A 15,735-nucleotide genomic window follows, 5' to 3' on the forward strand; every position below is an offset into this window, starting at 1 on the left:
TCCAATTTAGCTTGACTTTTTTAATTGATGAAAATTCCAGAAATTGTGGTGACAAATTGTCAAACTTTTGCCCAGTGAGACAAAAATGGATTTCTAGTCAATGGTCCACGCTGCCACCACTATTTCTCACAGTACTCTCTGTTTTTACAATGCATCTTCTATGGGTTCAGATCCATGGGATTTCAGAAGTAATATTGTATTTCAGTTCCCATCCGTGGTGTCTTAAACCTGTCCTTTGTATGCTGATTAAGGAAAGCGGAGAAATTCTGGGCACAGAAGCAGACATTATTGGTTTGTAAGCATTGGCGTAGTCTAGTTTCATTCAGAACATCCCTACTGCACCATTAAAAAGTTGTGAACTCTCCCTGGAAACCCATTTATCCACAAGTTCAAGAGTTCTTTTTTTTCACATGAAGGATGTGTTACATATAAAATAGGGTTGTCCCACTCGAAATTTGGAAGATGGATGTTGAAATATGGGTTCAGACCAGTTCTGTCCTAATTTTGGATACAGAAATGTTGGGAGGTATATAAATACTGTGGATTTCACCACATCCCATTTATATAACCAAAGCACAGTTTCTCCTGGATTTTGTTGCTGAGATCAACAGAGCATTAAACAAGTGCTACTGTTGCTGCCATTCAAAAAAGCTTCAACTTCCCATACCGGGAGTCGAACCCGGGCCGCCTGGGTGAAAACCAGGAATCCAAACTGCTAGACCATATGGGACTTTTCCGTTGAGTGTTTCAGCATAGCAGCAGAACAAAAATATCATGCTTTGCTGTAATGTATCTTAACTCTCTGTGTATTTTATATTTAACCAGGTGGTGACATGGAGTGGGTTTGGCATGGCCTAAGATGACACTAATTTCATCATCACGCTCCAGACCACTCAGTGATCAGTGAGGTGGGCAATGTTTGATGATGTGATTTGCATCATCACGGCACGTCCCTGACCACTTGCAGATTTGTAAATGCCAATCCAGCAGGATAGGTAACAATGCAATAAATCCATGTGTGATGTCTGTAGGCCACTTTCCAAGAAGTGGAAAAGGTTCTCATTTCCATTTTAATGAGTTGCAAAGAGATATGGAAAGTATCCCCAGTAACAGAACTCGTGTCTCTATCACCTGCCTCTGCACTGTACTTCAACAGAGCACAGAAACCATAATTGCCCTACTAGAGGCTCAGCAGCATGCAGGATGATTAACAGGCAGCAGAAATGAAAACAAATTACAGTTTCTCTGACTATTAAAGATAAACAGCATGAGTCATGCATATTTCTGGGTATTTAATATGTCAGAAATTGCCCTCTAAAATTATATGAAAACTTTCCTTCGAGCCGGAGCTGAACCAGCGACCTAAGGATTTCTGTACCAAGTTCCTCTACAGTCCTCCGCTCTACCAGCTGAGCTATCGAAGGATTGTGCTTTAGAGGATTTCTGATGTCATGTGCACTACATCTGACTGAGTGAAAACATAAACAGAATTGAATTATCCATAAAACAGAAAAATTGCTTGTCTAGATAAAGAGATCCACATTTTTATTTCTGGTCTACTTGCTCATCAAAAGTTGTAAAAATTGTCATATTTAATAATTGGTAATACATCATTAAAAGTTTGATTTTTATTTGTTCATTTTGAATTAATTAGCTTCAGAAATAGTTGGGAAAACAGCTTCCTTAGATTTTCCAACTGCAGACGCCTTTACGTTAAGATTAAAAATGCTGGAAAGTTTTCAACCTCTTCTGCGTTCTCCAATTTAGCTTGACTTTTTTAATTGATGAAAATTTCAGAAATTGTGGTGACAAATTGTCAAACTTTTGCCCAGTGAGACAAAAATGGATTTCTAGTCAATGGTCCACGCTGCCACCACTATTTCTCACAGTACTCTCTGTTTTTACAATGCATCTTCTATGGGTTCAGATCCATGGGATTTCAGAAGTAATATTGTATTTCAGTTCCCATCCGTGGTGTCTTAAACCTGTCCTTTGTATGCTGATTAAGGAAAGCGGAGAAATTCTGGGCACAGAAGCAGACATTATTGGTTTATAAGCATTGGCGTAGTCTAGTTTCATTCAGAACATCCCTACTGCACCATTAAAAAGTTGTGAACTCTCCCTGGAAACCCATTGATCCACAAGTTCAAGAGTTCTTTTTTTTCACATGAAGGATGTGTTACATATAAAATAGGGTTGTCCCACTCGAAATTTGGAAGATGGATGTTGAAATATGGGGTCAGACCAGTTCTGTTCTAATTTTGGATACAGAAATGTTGGGAGGTATATAAATACTGTGGATTTGACCACATCCCATTTCCATAACCAAAGCACAGTTTTTCCTGGATTTTGTTGCTGAGATCAACAGAGCATTAAACAAGTGGTACTGTTGCTGCCATTCAAAAAAGCTTCAACTTCCCAAACCAGGAGCCGAACCCAGGCCGCCTGGGTGAAAATCAGGAATCCTAACCGCTAGACCATATGGGACTTTTTCGTTGAGCGTTTAAGCATAGCAGCAGAACAAATATATCATGCTTTGCTGTAATGTATCTTAACTCTCTGTGTATTTCATATTTAACCAGGTGGTGACATGGAGTGGGTTTGGCATGGTCTAAGATGACACTAATTTCATCATCACGCTCCAGACCACTCAGTGATCAGTGAGGTGGGCAATGTTTGATGATGTGATTTGCATCATCACGGCACGTCCCTGACCACTTGCAGATTTGTAAATGCCAATCCAGCAGGATAGGTAACAATGCAATAAATCCATGTGTGATGTCTGTAGGCCACTTTCCAAGAAGTGGAAAAGGTTCTCATTTCCATTTTAATGAGTTGCAAAGAGCTATGGAAAGTATCCCCAGTAACAGAACTCGTGTCTCTATCACCTGCCTCTGCACTGTACTTCAACAGAGCACAGAAACCATAATTGCCCTACTAGAGGCTCAGCAGCATGCAGGATGATTAACAGGCAGCAGAAATGAAAACAAGTTACAGTTTCTCTGACTATTAAAGATAAACAGCATGAGTCATGCATATTTCTGGGTATTTAATATGTCAGAAATTGCCCTCTAAAATGATATGAAAAACTTTCCTTCGAGCCGGAGTTAAACCAGTGACCTAAGGATTTCTGTACCAATTTCCTCTACAGTCCTCCGCTCTACCAGCTGAGCTATCAAAGGATTGTGCTTTAGAGGATTTCTGATGTCATGTGCACTACATCTGACTGAGTGAAAACACAAACAGAATTGAATTATCCATAAAACAGAAAAATTGCTTGTCTAGATAAAGAGATCCACATTTTTATTTCTGGTCTACTTGCTCATCAAAAGTTGTAAAAATTGTCATATTTAATAATTGGTAATACATCATTAAAAGTTTGATTTTTATTTGTTCATTTTGAATTAATTAGCTTCAGAAATAGTTGGGAAAACAGCTTCCTTAGATTTTCCAACTGCAGACGCCTTTACGTCAAGATTAAAAATGCTGGAACATTTTCAACCTCTTCTGCGTTCTCCAATTTAGCTTGACTTTTTTAATTGATGAAAATTCCAGAAATTGTGGTGACAAATTGTCAAACTTTTGCCCAGTGAGACAAAAATGGATTTCTAGTCAATGGTCCACGCTGCCACCACTATTTCTCACAGTACTCTCTGTTTTTACAATGCATCTTCTATGGGTTCAGATCCATGGGATTTCAGAAGTAATATTGTATTTCAGTTCCCATCCGTGGTGTCTTAAACCTGTCCTTTGTATGCTGATTAAGGAAAGCGGAGAAATTCTGGGCACAGAAGCAGACATTATTGGTTTGTAAGCATTGGCGTAGTCTAGTTTCATTCAGAACATCCCTACTGCACCATTAAAAAGTTGTGAACTCTCCCTGGAAACCCATTTATCCACAAGTTCAAGAGTTCTTTTTTTTCACATGAAGGATGTGTTACATATAAAATAGGGTTGTCCCACTCGAAATTTGGAAGATGGATGTTGAAATATGGGGTCAGACCAGTTCTGTCCTAATTTTGGATACAGAAATGTTGGGAGGTATATAAATACTGTGGATTTGACCACATCCCATTTCCATAACCAAAGCACAGTTTCTCCTGGATTTTGTTGCTGAGATCAACAGAGCATTAAACAAGTGGTACTGTTGCTGCCATTCAAAAAAGCTTCATCTTCCCATACCGGGAGTCAAACCCAGGCCGCCTGGGTGAAAACCAGGAATCCTAACCGCTAGACTATATGGGACTTTTCTGTTAAGAGTTTCAGCATAGCAGCAGAACAAATATATCATGCTTTGCTGTAATGTATCTTAACTCTCTGTGTATTTCATATTTAACCAGGTGGTGACATGGAGTGGGTTTAGCATGGCCTAAGATGACACTAATTTCATCATCACGCTCCAGACCACTCAGTGATCAGTGAGGTGGGCAATGTTTGATGATGTGATTTGCATAATCACGGCACGTCCCTGACCACTTGCAGATTTGTAAATGCCAATCCAGCAGGATAGGTAACAATGCAATAAATCCATGTGTGATGTCTGGAGGCCACTTTCCAAGAAGTGGAAAAGGTTCTCATTTCCATTTTAATGAGTTGCAAAGAGCTATGGAAAGTATCCCCAGTAACAGAACTCATGTCTCTATCACCTGCCTCTGCACTGTACTTCAACAGAGCACAGAAACCATAATTGCCCTACTAGAGGCTCAGCAGCATGCAGGATGATTAACAGGCAGCAGAAATGAAAACAAGTTACAGTTTCTCTGACTATTAAAGATAAACAGCATGAGTCATGCATATTTCTGGGTATTTAATATGTCAGAAATTGCCCTCTAAAATGATATGAAAAACTTTCTTTTGAGCTGGAGTTGAACCAGCGACCTAAGGATTTCTGTACCAATTTCCTCTACAGTCCTCTGCTCTACCAGCTGAGCTATCGAAGGATTGTGGTTTAGAGGATTTCTGATGTCATGTGCACTACATCTGACTGAGTGAAAACACAAACAGAATTGAATTATCCATAAAACAGAAAAATTGCTTGTCTAGATAAAGAGATCCACATTTTCATTTCTGGTCTACTTGCTCATCAAAAGTTGTAAAAATTGTCATATTTAATAATTGGTAATACATCATTAAAAGTTTGATTTTTATTTGTTCATTTTGAATTAATTAGCTTCAGAAATAGTTGGGAAAACAGCTTCCTTAGATTTTCCAACTGCAGACGCCTTTACGTCAAGATTAAAAATGCTGGAAAATTTTCAACCTCTTCTGCGTTCTCCAATTTAGCTTGACTTTTTTAATTGATGAAAATTCCAGAAATTGTGGTGACAAATTGTCAAACTTTTGCCCAGTGAGACAAAAATGGATTTCTAGTCAATGGTCCACGCTGCCACCACTATTTCTCACAGTACTCTCTGTTTTTACAATGCATCTTCTATGGGTTCAGATCCATTTGATTTCAGAAGTAATATTGTATTTCAGTTCCCATCCGTGGTCTCTTAAACCTGTCCTTTGTATGCTGATTAAGGAAAGCGGAGAAATTCTGGGCACAGAAGCAGACATTATTGGTTTGTAAGCATTTGCGTAGTCTAGTTTCATTCAGAACATCCCTACTGCACCATTAAAAAGTTGTGAACTCTCCCTGGAAACCCATTGATCCACAAGTTCAAGAGTTCTATTTTTTCACATGAAGGATGTGTTACATATAAAATAGGGTTGTCCCACTCGAAATTTGGAAGATGGATGTTGAAATATGGGGTCAGACCAGTTCTGTCCTAATTTTGGATACAGAAATGTTGGGAGGTATATAAATACTGTGAATTTGACCACATCCCATTTCCATAACCAAAGCACAGTTTCTCCTGGATTTTGTTGCTGAGATCAACAGAGCATTAAACAAGTGGTACTGTTGCTGCCATTCAAAAAAGCGTCAACTTCCCATACCGGGAGTCGAACCCGGGCCGCCTGGGTGAAAACCAGGAATCCTAACCGCTAGACCATATGGGACTTTTCAGTTGAGTGCTTCAGCATAGCAGCAGAACAAATATATCATGCTTTGCTGTAATGTATCTTAACTCTCTGTGTATTTCATATTTAACCAGGTGGTGACATGGAGTGGGTTTGGCATGGCCTAAGATGACACTAATTTCATCATCACGCTCCAGACCACTCAGTGATCAGTTAGGTGGGCAATGTTTGATGATGTGATTTGCATCATCACGGCACGTCCCTGACCACTTGCAGATTTGTGAATGCCAATCCAGCAGGATAGGTAACAATGCAATAAATCCATGTGTGATGTCTGGAGGCCACTTTCCAAGAAGTGGAAAAGGTTCTCATTTCCATTTTAATGAGTTGCAAAGAGCTATGGAAAGTATCCCCAGTAACAGAACTCGTGTCTCTATCACCTGCCTCTGCACTGTACTTCAACAGAGCACAGAAACCATAATTGCCCTACTAGAGGCTCAGCAGCATGCAGGATGATTAACAGGCAGCAGAAATGAAAACAAGTTACAGTTTCTCTGACTATTAAAGATAAACAGCATGAGTCATGCATATTTCTGGGTATTTAATATGTCAGAAATTGCCCTCTAAAATTATATGAAAACTTTCCTTCGAGCCGGAGCTGAACCAGCGACCTAAGGATTTCTGTACCAAGTTCCTCTACAGTCCTCCGCTCTACCAGCTGAGCTATCGAAGGATTGTGCTTTAGAGGATTTCTGATGTCATGTGCACTACATCTGACTGAGTGAAAACATAAACAGAATTGAATTATCCATAAAACAGAAAAATTGCTTGTCTAGATAAAGAGATCCACATTTTTATTTCTGGTCTACTTGCTCATCAAAAGTTGTAAAAATTGTCATATTTAATAATTGGTAATACATCATTAAAAGTTTGATTTTTATTTGTTCATTTTGAATTAATTAGCTTCAGAAATAGTTGGGAAAACAGCTTCCTTAGATTTTCCAACTGCAGACGCCTTTACGTTAAGATTAAAAATGCTGGAAAGTTTTCAACCTCTTCTGCGTTCTCCAATTTAGCTTGACTTTTTTAATTGATGAAAATTCCAGAAATTGTGGTGACAAATTGTCAAACTTTTGCCCAGTGAGACAAAAATGGATTTCTAGTCAATGGTCCACGCTGCCACCACTATTTCTCACAGTACTCTCTGTTTTTACAATGCATCTTCTATGGGTTCAGATCCATTTGATTTCAGAAGTAATATTGTATTTCAGTTCCCATCCGTGGTCTCTTAAACCTGTCCTTTGTATGCTGATTAAGGAAAGCGGAGAAATTCTGGGCACAGAAGCAGACATTATTGGTTTGTAAGCATTTGCGTAGTCTAGTTTCATTCAGAACATCCCTACTGCACCATTAAAAAGTTGTGAACTCTCCCTGGAAACCCATTGATCCACAAGTTCAAGAGTTCTATTTTTTCACATGAAGGATGTGTTACATATAAAATAGGGTTGTCCCACTCGAAATTTGGAAGATGGATGTTGAAATATGGGGTCAGACCAGTTCTGTCCTAATTTTGGATACAGAAATGTTGGGAGGTATATAAATACTGTGAATTTGACCACATCCCATTTCCATAACCAAAGCACAGTTTCTCCTGGATTTTGTTGCTGAGATCAACAGAGCATTAAACAAGTGGTACTGTTGCTGCCATTCAAAAAAGCGTCAACTTCCCATACCGGGAGTCGAACCCGGGCCGCCTGGGTGAAAACCAGGAATCCTAACCGCTAGACCATATGGGACTTTTCAGTTGAGTGCTTCAGCATAGCAGCAGAACAAATATATCATGCTTTGCTGTAATGTATCTTAACTCTCTGTGTATTTCATATTTAACCAGGTGGTGACATGGAGTGGGTTTGGCATGGCCTAAGATGACACTAATTTCATCATCACGCTCCAGACCACTCAGTGATCAGTTAGGTGGGCAATGTTTGATGATGTGATTTGCATCATCACGGCACGTCCCTGACCACTTGCAGATTTGTGAATGCCAATCCAGCAGGATAGGTAACAATGCAATAAATCCATGTGTGATGTCTGGAGGCCACTTTCCAAGAAGTGGAAAAGGTTCTCATTTCCATTTTAATGAGTTGCAAAGAGCTATGGAAAGTATCCCCAGTAACAGAACTCGTGTCTCTATCACCTGCCTCTGCACTGTACTTCAACAGAGCACAGAAACCATAATTGCCCTACTAGAGGCTCAGCAGCATGCAGGATGATTAACAGGCAGCAGAAATGAAAACAAGTTACAGTTTCTCTGACTATTAAAGATAAACAGCATGAGTCATGCATATTTCTGGGTATTTAATATGTCAGAAATTGCCCTCTAAAATGATATGAAAAACTTTCCTTCGAGCCGGAGTTGAACCAGCGACCTAAGGATTTCTGTACCAATTTCCTCTACAGTCCTCTGCTCTACCAGCTGAGCTATCGAAGGATTGTGCTTTAGAGAATTTCGGATGTCATGTGCACTACATCTGACTGAGTGAAAACACACACAGAATTGAAATATCCATAAAACAGAAAAATTGCTTGTCTAGATAAAGAGATCCACATTTTTATTTCTGGTCTACTTGCTCATCAAAAGTTGTAAAAATTGTCATATTTAATAATTGGTAATACATCATTAAAAGTTTGATTTTTATTTGTTCATTTTGAATTAATTAGCTTCAGAAATAGTTGGGAAAACAGCTTCCTTAGATTTTCCAACTGCAGACGCCTTTACGTTAAGATTAAAAATGCTGGAAAATTTTCAACCTCTTCTGCGTTCTCCAATTTAGCTTGACTTTTTTAATTGATGAAAATTTCAGAAATTGTGGTGACAAATTGTCAAACTTTTGCCCAGTGAGACAAAAATGGATTTCTAGTCAATGGTCCACGCTGCCACCACTATTTCTCACAGTACTCTCTGTTTTTACAATGCATCTTCTATGGGTTCAGATCCATGGGATTTCAGAAGTAATATTGTATTTCAGTTCCCATCCGTGGTGTCTTAAACCTGTCCTTTGTATGCTGATTAAGGAAAGCGGAGAAATTCTGGGCACAGAAGCAGACATTATTGGTTTATAAGCATTGGCGTAGTCTAGTTTCATTCAGAACATCCCTACTGCACCATTAAAAAGTTGTGAACTCTCCCTGGAAACCCATTGATCCACAAGTTCAAGAGTTCTTTTTTTTCACATGAAGGATGTGTTACATATAAAATAGGGTTCTCCCACTCGAAATTTGGAAGATGGATGTTGAAATATGGGGTCAGACCAGTTCTGTTCTAATTTTGGATACAGAAATGTTGGGAGGTATATAAATACTGTGGATTTGACCACATCCCATTTCCATAACCAAAGCACAGTTTTTCCTGGATTTTGTTGCTGAGATCAACAGAGCATTAAACAAGTGGTACTGTTGCTGCCATTCAAAAAAGCTTCAACTTCCCAAACCAGGAGTTGAACCCAGGCCGCCTGGGTGAAAATCAGGAATCCTAACCGCTAGACCATATGGGACTTTTTCGTTGAGCGTTTAAGCATAGCAGCAGAACAAATATATCATGCTTTGCTGTAATGTATCTTAACTCTCTGTGTATTTCATATTTAACCAGGTGGTGACATGGAGTGGGTTTGGCATGGTCTAAGATGACACTAATTTCATCATCACGCTCCAGACCACTCAGTGATCAGTGAGGTGGGCAATGTTTGATGATGTGATTTGCATCATCACGGCACGTCCCTGACCACTTGCAGATTTGTAAATGCCAATCCAGCAGGATAGGTAACAATGCAATAAATCCATGTGTGATGTCTGTAGGCCACTTTCCAAGAAGTGGAAAAGGTTCTCATTTCCATTTTAATGAGTTGCAAAGAGCTATGGAAAGTATCCCCAGTAACAGAACTCGTGTCTCTATCACCTGCCTCTGCACTGTACTTCAACAGAGCACAGAAACCATAATTGCCCTACTAGAGGCTCAGCAGCATGCAGGATGATTAACAGGCAGCAGAAATGAAAACAAGTTACAGTTTCTCTGACTATTAAAGATAAACAGCATGAGTCATGCATATTTCTGGGTATTTAATATGTCAGAAATTGCCCTCTAAAATGATATGAAAAACTTTCCTTCGAGCCGGAGTTAAACCAGTGACCTAAGGATTTCTGTACCAATTTCCCCTACAGGCCTCCGCTCTACCAGCTGAGCTATCAAAGGATTGTGCTTTAGAGGATTTCTGATGTCATGTGCACTACATCTGACTGAGTGAAAACACAAACAGAATTGAATTATCCATAAAACAGAAAAATTGCTTGTCTAGATAAAGAGATCCACATTTTTATTTCTGGTCTACTTGCTCATCAAAAGTTGTAAAAATTGTCATATTTAATAATTGGTAATACATCATTAAAAGTTTGATTTTTATTTGTTCATTTTGAATTAATTAGCTTCAGAAATAGTTGGGAAAACAGCTTCCTTAGATTTTCCAACTGCAGACACCTTTACGTCAAGATTAAAAATGCTGGAACATTTTCAACCTCTTCTGCGTTCTCCAATTTAGCTTGACTTTTTTAATTGATGAAAATTCCAGAAATTGTGGTGACAAATTGTCAAACTTTTGCCCAGTGAGACAAAAATGGATTTCTAGTCAATGGTCCACGCTGCCACCACTATTTCTCACAGTACTCTCTGTTTTTACAATGCATCTTCTATGGGTTCAGATCCATGGGATTTCAGAAGTAATATTGTATTTCAGTTCCCATCCGTGGTGTCTTAAACCTGTCCTTTGTCTGCTGATTAAGGAAAGCGGAGAAATTCTGGGCACAGAAGCAGACATTATTGGTTTGTAAGCATTGGCGTAGTCTAGTTTCATTCAGAACATCCCTACTGCACCATTAAAAAGTTGTGAACTCTCCCTGGAAACCCATTTATCCACAAGTTCAAGAGTTCTTTTTTTTCACATGAAGGATGTGTTACATATAAAATAGGGTTGTCCCACTCGAAATTTGGAAGATGGATGTTGAAATATGGGGTCAGACCAGTTCTGTCCTAATTTTGGATACAGAAATGTTGGGAGGTATATAAATACTGTGGATTTGACCACATCCCATTTCCATAACCAAAGCACAGTTTCTCCTGGATTTTGTTGCTGAGATCAACAGAGCATTAAACAAGTGGTACTGTTGCTGCCATTCAAAAAAGCTTCATCTTCCCATACCGGGAGTCGAACCCAGGCCGCCTGGGTGAAAACCAGGAATCCTAACCGCTAGACTATATGGGACTTTTCTGTTAAGTGTTTCAGCATAGCAGCAGAACAAATATATCATGCTTTGCTGTAATGTATCTTAACTCTCTGTGTATTTCATATTTAACCAGGTGGTGACATGGAGTGGGTTTAGCATGGCCTAAGATGACACTAATTTCATCATCACGCTCCAGACCACTCAGTGATCAGTGAGGTGGGCAATGTTTGATGATGTGATTTGCATAATCACGGCACGTCCCTGACCACTTGCAGATTTGTAAATGCCAATCCAGCAGGATAGGTAACAATGCAATAAATCCATGTGTGATGTCTGGAGGCCACTTTCCAAGAAGTGGAAAAGGTTCTCATTTCCATTTTAATGAGTTGCAAAGAGCTATGGAAAGTATCCCCAGTAACAGAACTCATGTCTCTATCACCTGCCTCTGCACTGTACTTCAACAGAGCACAGAAACCATAATTGCCCTACTAGAGGCTCAGCAGCATGCAGGATGATTAACAGGCAGCAGAAATGAAAACAAGTTACAGTTTCTCTGACTATTAAAGATAAACAGCATGAGTCATGCATATTTCTGGGTATTTAATATGTCAGAAATTGCCCTCTAAAATGATATGAAAAACTTTCCTTTGAGCTGGAGTTGAACCAGCGACCTAAGGATTTCTGTACCAATTTCCTCTACAGTCCTCTGCTCTACCAGCTGAGCTATCGAAGGATTGTGCTTTGGAGGATTTCTGATGTCATGTGCACTACATCTGACTGAGTGAAAACACAAACAAAATTGAATTATCCATAAAACAGAAAAATTGCTTGTCTAGATAAAGAGATCCACATTTTCATTTCTGGTCTACTTGCTCATCAAAAGTTGTAAAAATTGTCATATTTAATAATTGGTAATACATCATTAAAAGTTTGATTTTTATTTGTTCATTTTGAATTAATTAGCTTCAGAAATAGTTGGGAAAACAGCTTCCTTAGATTTTCCAACTGCAGACGCCTTTACGTCAAGATTAAAAATGCTGGAAAATTTTCAACCTCTTCTGCGTTCTCCAATTTAGCTGAACTTTTTTAATTGATGAAAATTCCAGAAATTGTGGTGACAAATTGTCAAACTTTTGCCCAGTGAGACAAAAATGGATTTCTAGTCAATGGTCCACGCTGCCACCACTATTTCTCACAGTACTCTCTGTTTTTACAATGCATCTTCTATGGGTTCAGATCCATGGGATTTCAGAAGTAATATTGTATTTCAGTTCCCATCTGTAAAAATTTCCTCTACAGTCCTCCGCTCTACCAGCTGAGCTATCGAAGGATTGTGCTTTAGAGGATTTCTGATGTCATGTGCACTACATCTGACTGAGTGAAAACACAAACAGAATTGAATTATCCATAAAACAGAAAAATTGCTTGTCTAGATAAAGAGATCCACATTTTTATTTCTGGTCTACTTGCTCATGAAAAGTTGTAAAAATTGTCATATTTAATAATTGGTAATACATCATTAAAAGTTTGATTTTTATTTGTTCATTTTGAATTAATTAGCTTCAGAAATAGTTGGGAAAACAGCTTCCTTAGATTTTCCAACTGCAGACGCCTTTACGTCAAGATTAAAAATGCTGGAAAATTTTCAACCTCTTCTGCGTTCTCCAATTTAGCTGAACTTTTTTAATTGATGAAAATTCCAGAAATTGTGGTGACAAATTGTCAAACTTTTGCCCAGTGAGACAAAAATGGATTTCTAGTCAATGGTCCACGCTGCCACCACTATTTCTCACAGTACTCTCTGTTTTTACAATGCATCTTCTATGGGTTCAGATCCATGGGATTTCAGAAGTAATATTGTATTTCAGTTCCCATCCGTGGTGTCTTAAACCTGTCCTTTGTATGCTGATTAAGGAAAGCGGAGAAATTCTTGGCACAGAAGCAGACATTATTGGTTTGTAAGCATTGGCGTAGTCTAGTTTCATTCAGAACATCCCTACTGCACCATTAAAAAGTTGTGAACTCTCCCTGGAAACCCATTGATCCACAAGTTCAAGAGTTCTTTTTTTTCACATGAAGGATGTGTTACATATAAAATAGGGTTGTCCCACTCGAAATTTGGAAGATGGATGTTGAAATATGGGGTCAGACCAGTTCTGTCCTAATTTTGGATACAGAAATGTTGGGAGGTATATAAATCCTGTGGATTTGACCACATCCCATTTCCATAACCAAAGCACAGTTTCTCCTGGATTTTGTTGCTGAGATCAACAGAGCATTAAACAAGTGGTACTGTTGCTGCCATTCAAAAAAGCGTCAACTTCCCATACCGGGAGTCGAACCCGGGCCGCCTGGGTGAAAACCAGGAATCCTAACCGCTAGACCATATGGGACTTTTCGGTTGAGTGCTTCAGCATAGCAGCAGAACAAATATATCATGCTTTGCTGTAATGTATCTTAACTCTCTGTGTATTTCATATTTAACCAGGTGGTGACATGGAGTGGGTTTGGCATGGCCTAAGATGACACTAATTTCATCATCACGCTCCAGACCACTCAGTGATCAGTTAGGTGGGCAATGTTTGATGATGTGATTTGCATCATCACGGCACGTCCCTGACCACTTGCAGATTTGTAAATGCCAATCCAGCAGGATAGGTAACAATGCAATAAATCCATGTGTGATGTCTGGAGGCCACTTTCCAAGAAGTGGAAAAGGTTCTCATTTCCATTTTAATGAGTTGCAAAGAGCTATGGAAAGTATCCCCAGTAACAGAACTCGTGTCTCTATCACCTGCCTCTGCACTGTACTTCAACAGAGCACAGAAACCATAATTGCCCTACTAGAGGCTCAGCAGCATGCAGGATGATTAACAGGCAGCAGAAATGAAAACAAGTTACAGTTTCTCTGACTATTAAAGATAAACAGCATGAGTCATGCATATTTCTGGGTATTTAATATGTCAGAAATTGCCCTCTAAAATGATATGAAAAACTTTCCTTCGAGCCGGAGTTGAACCAGCGACCTAAGGATTTCTGTACCAATTTCCTCTACAGTCCTCCGCTCTACCAGCTGAGCTATCGAAGGATTGTGCTTTAGAGAATTTCTGATGTCATGTGCACTACATCTGACTGAGTGAAAACACAAACAGAATTGAAATATCCATAAAACAGAAAAATTGCTTGTCTAGATAAGGAGATCCACATTTTTATTTCTGGTCTACTTGCTCATCAAAAGTTGTAAAAATTGTCATATTTAATAATTGGTAATACATCATTAAAAGTTTGATTTTTATTTGTTCATTTTGAATTAATTAGCTTCAGAAATAGTTGGGAAAACAGCTTCCTTAGATTTTCCAACTGCAGACGCCTTTACGTTAAGATTAAAAATGCTGGAAAATTTTCAACCTCTTCTGCGTTCTCCAATTTAGCTTGACTTTTTTAATTGATGAAAATTCCAGAAATTGTGGTGACAAATTGTCAAACTTTTGCCCAGTGAGACAAAAATGGATTTCTAGTCAATGGTCCACGCTGCCACCACTATTTCTCACAGTACTCTCTGTTTTTACAATGCATCTTCTATGGGTTCAGATCCATGGGATTTCAGAAGTAATATTGTATTTCAGTTCCCATCCGTGGTCTCTTAAACCTGTCCTTTGTATGCTGATTAAGGAAAGCGGAGAAATTCTGGGCACAGAAGCAGACATTATTGGTTTGTAAGCATTGGCGTAGTCTAGTTTCATTCAGAACATCCCTACTGCACCATTAAAAAGTTGTGAACTCTCCCTGGAAACCCATTGATCCACAAGTTCAAGAGTTCTTTTTTTTCACATGAAGGATGTGTTACATATAAAATAGGGTTGTCCCACTCGAAATTTGGAAGATGGATGTTGAAATATGGGGTCAGACCAGTTCTGTCCTAATTTTGGATACAGAAATGTTGGGAGGTATATAAATCCTGTGGATTTGACCACATCCCATTTCCATAACCAAAGCACAGTTTCTCCTGGATTTTGTTGCTGAGATCAACAGAGCATTAAACAAGTGGTACTGTTGCTGCCATTCAAAAAAGCTTCAACTTCCCATACCGGGAGTCGAACCCAGGCCGCCTGGGTGAAAACCAGGAATCCTAACTGCTAGACCATATGGGACTTTTCTGTTGAGTGTTTCAGCATAGCAGCAGAACAAATATATCATGCTTTGCTGTAATGTATCTTAACTCTCTGTGTATTTCATATTTAACCAGGTGGTGACATGGAGTGGGTTTGGCATGGCCTAAGATGACACTAATTTCATCATCACGCTCCAGACCACTCAGTGATCAGTGAGGTGGGCAATGTTTGATGATGTGATTTGCATCATCACGGCACGTCCCTGACCACTTGCAGATTTGTAAATGCCAATCCAGCAGGATAGGTAACAATGCAATAAATCCATGTGTGATGTCTGTAGGCCACTTTCCAAGAAGTGGAAAAGGTTCTCATTTCCATTTTAATG

The 15,735-nt window shown here is 39.1% G+C and overlaps 8 non-coding genes across 8 annotated transcripts; all 8 read right to left on the bottom strand.

The window, feature by feature from the left end:
• Positions 1–4,173: 4,173 nt before the first annotated feature.
• TRNAE-UUC (transfer RNA glutamic acid (anticodon UUC)) lies at positions 4,174–4,245 on the bottom strand. The gene has a single exon. It is a non-coding gene; the product is annotated as a tRNA-Glu (tRNA).
• A 1,686-nt stretch (positions 4,246–5,931) lies between these two features.
• TRNAE-UUC (transfer RNA glutamic acid (anticodon UUC)) lies at positions 5,932–6,003 on the bottom strand. Its single transcript has one exon. It is a non-coding gene; the product is annotated as a tRNA-Glu (tRNA).
• Positions 6,004–7,688: 1,685 nt separating this feature from the next.
• On the bottom strand, positions 7,689–7,760 carry TRNAE-UUC (transfer RNA glutamic acid (anticodon UUC)). Its single transcript has one exon. It is a non-coding gene; the product is annotated as a tRNA-Glu (tRNA).
• A 605-nt stretch (positions 7,761–8,365) lies between these two features.
• Positions 8,366–8,455, bottom strand: TRNAY-GUA (transfer RNA tyrosine (anticodon GUA)). Its single transcript is given in 2 exon segments — positions 8,366–8,401; positions 8,419–8,455. It is a non-coding gene; the product is annotated as a tRNA-Tyr (tRNA).
• A 2,749-nt stretch (positions 8,456–11,204) lies between these two features.
• On the bottom strand, positions 11,205–11,276 carry TRNAE-UUC (transfer RNA glutamic acid (anticodon UUC)). The gene has a single exon. It is a non-coding gene; the product is annotated as a tRNA-Glu (tRNA).
• Positions 11,277–13,559: 2,283 nt separating this feature from the next.
• TRNAE-UUC (transfer RNA glutamic acid (anticodon UUC)) lies at positions 13,560–13,631 on the bottom strand. The gene has a single exon. It is a non-coding gene; the product is annotated as a tRNA-Glu (tRNA).
• Positions 13,632–14,236: 605 nt separating this feature from the next.
• On the bottom strand, positions 14,237–14,326 carry TRNAY-GUA (transfer RNA tyrosine (anticodon GUA)). Its single transcript is given in 2 exon segments — positions 14,237–14,272; positions 14,290–14,326. It is a non-coding gene; the product is annotated as a tRNA-Tyr (tRNA).
• Positions 14,327–15,317: 991 nt separating this feature from the next.
• Positions 15,318–15,389, bottom strand: TRNAE-UUC (transfer RNA glutamic acid (anticodon UUC)). Its single transcript has one exon. It is a non-coding gene; the product is annotated as a tRNA-Glu (tRNA).
• Positions 15,390–15,735: the final 346 nt, after the last annotated feature.

Source organism: Mixophyes fleayi, chromosome 3 (genome assembly GCF_038048845.1).
Source record: "Mixophyes fleayi isolate aMixFle1 chromosome 3, aMixFle1.hap1, whole genome shotgun sequence".
Lineage (NCBI taxonomy): Eukaryota > Metazoa > Chordata > Amphibia > Anura > Limnodynastidae > Mixophyes > Mixophyes fleayi.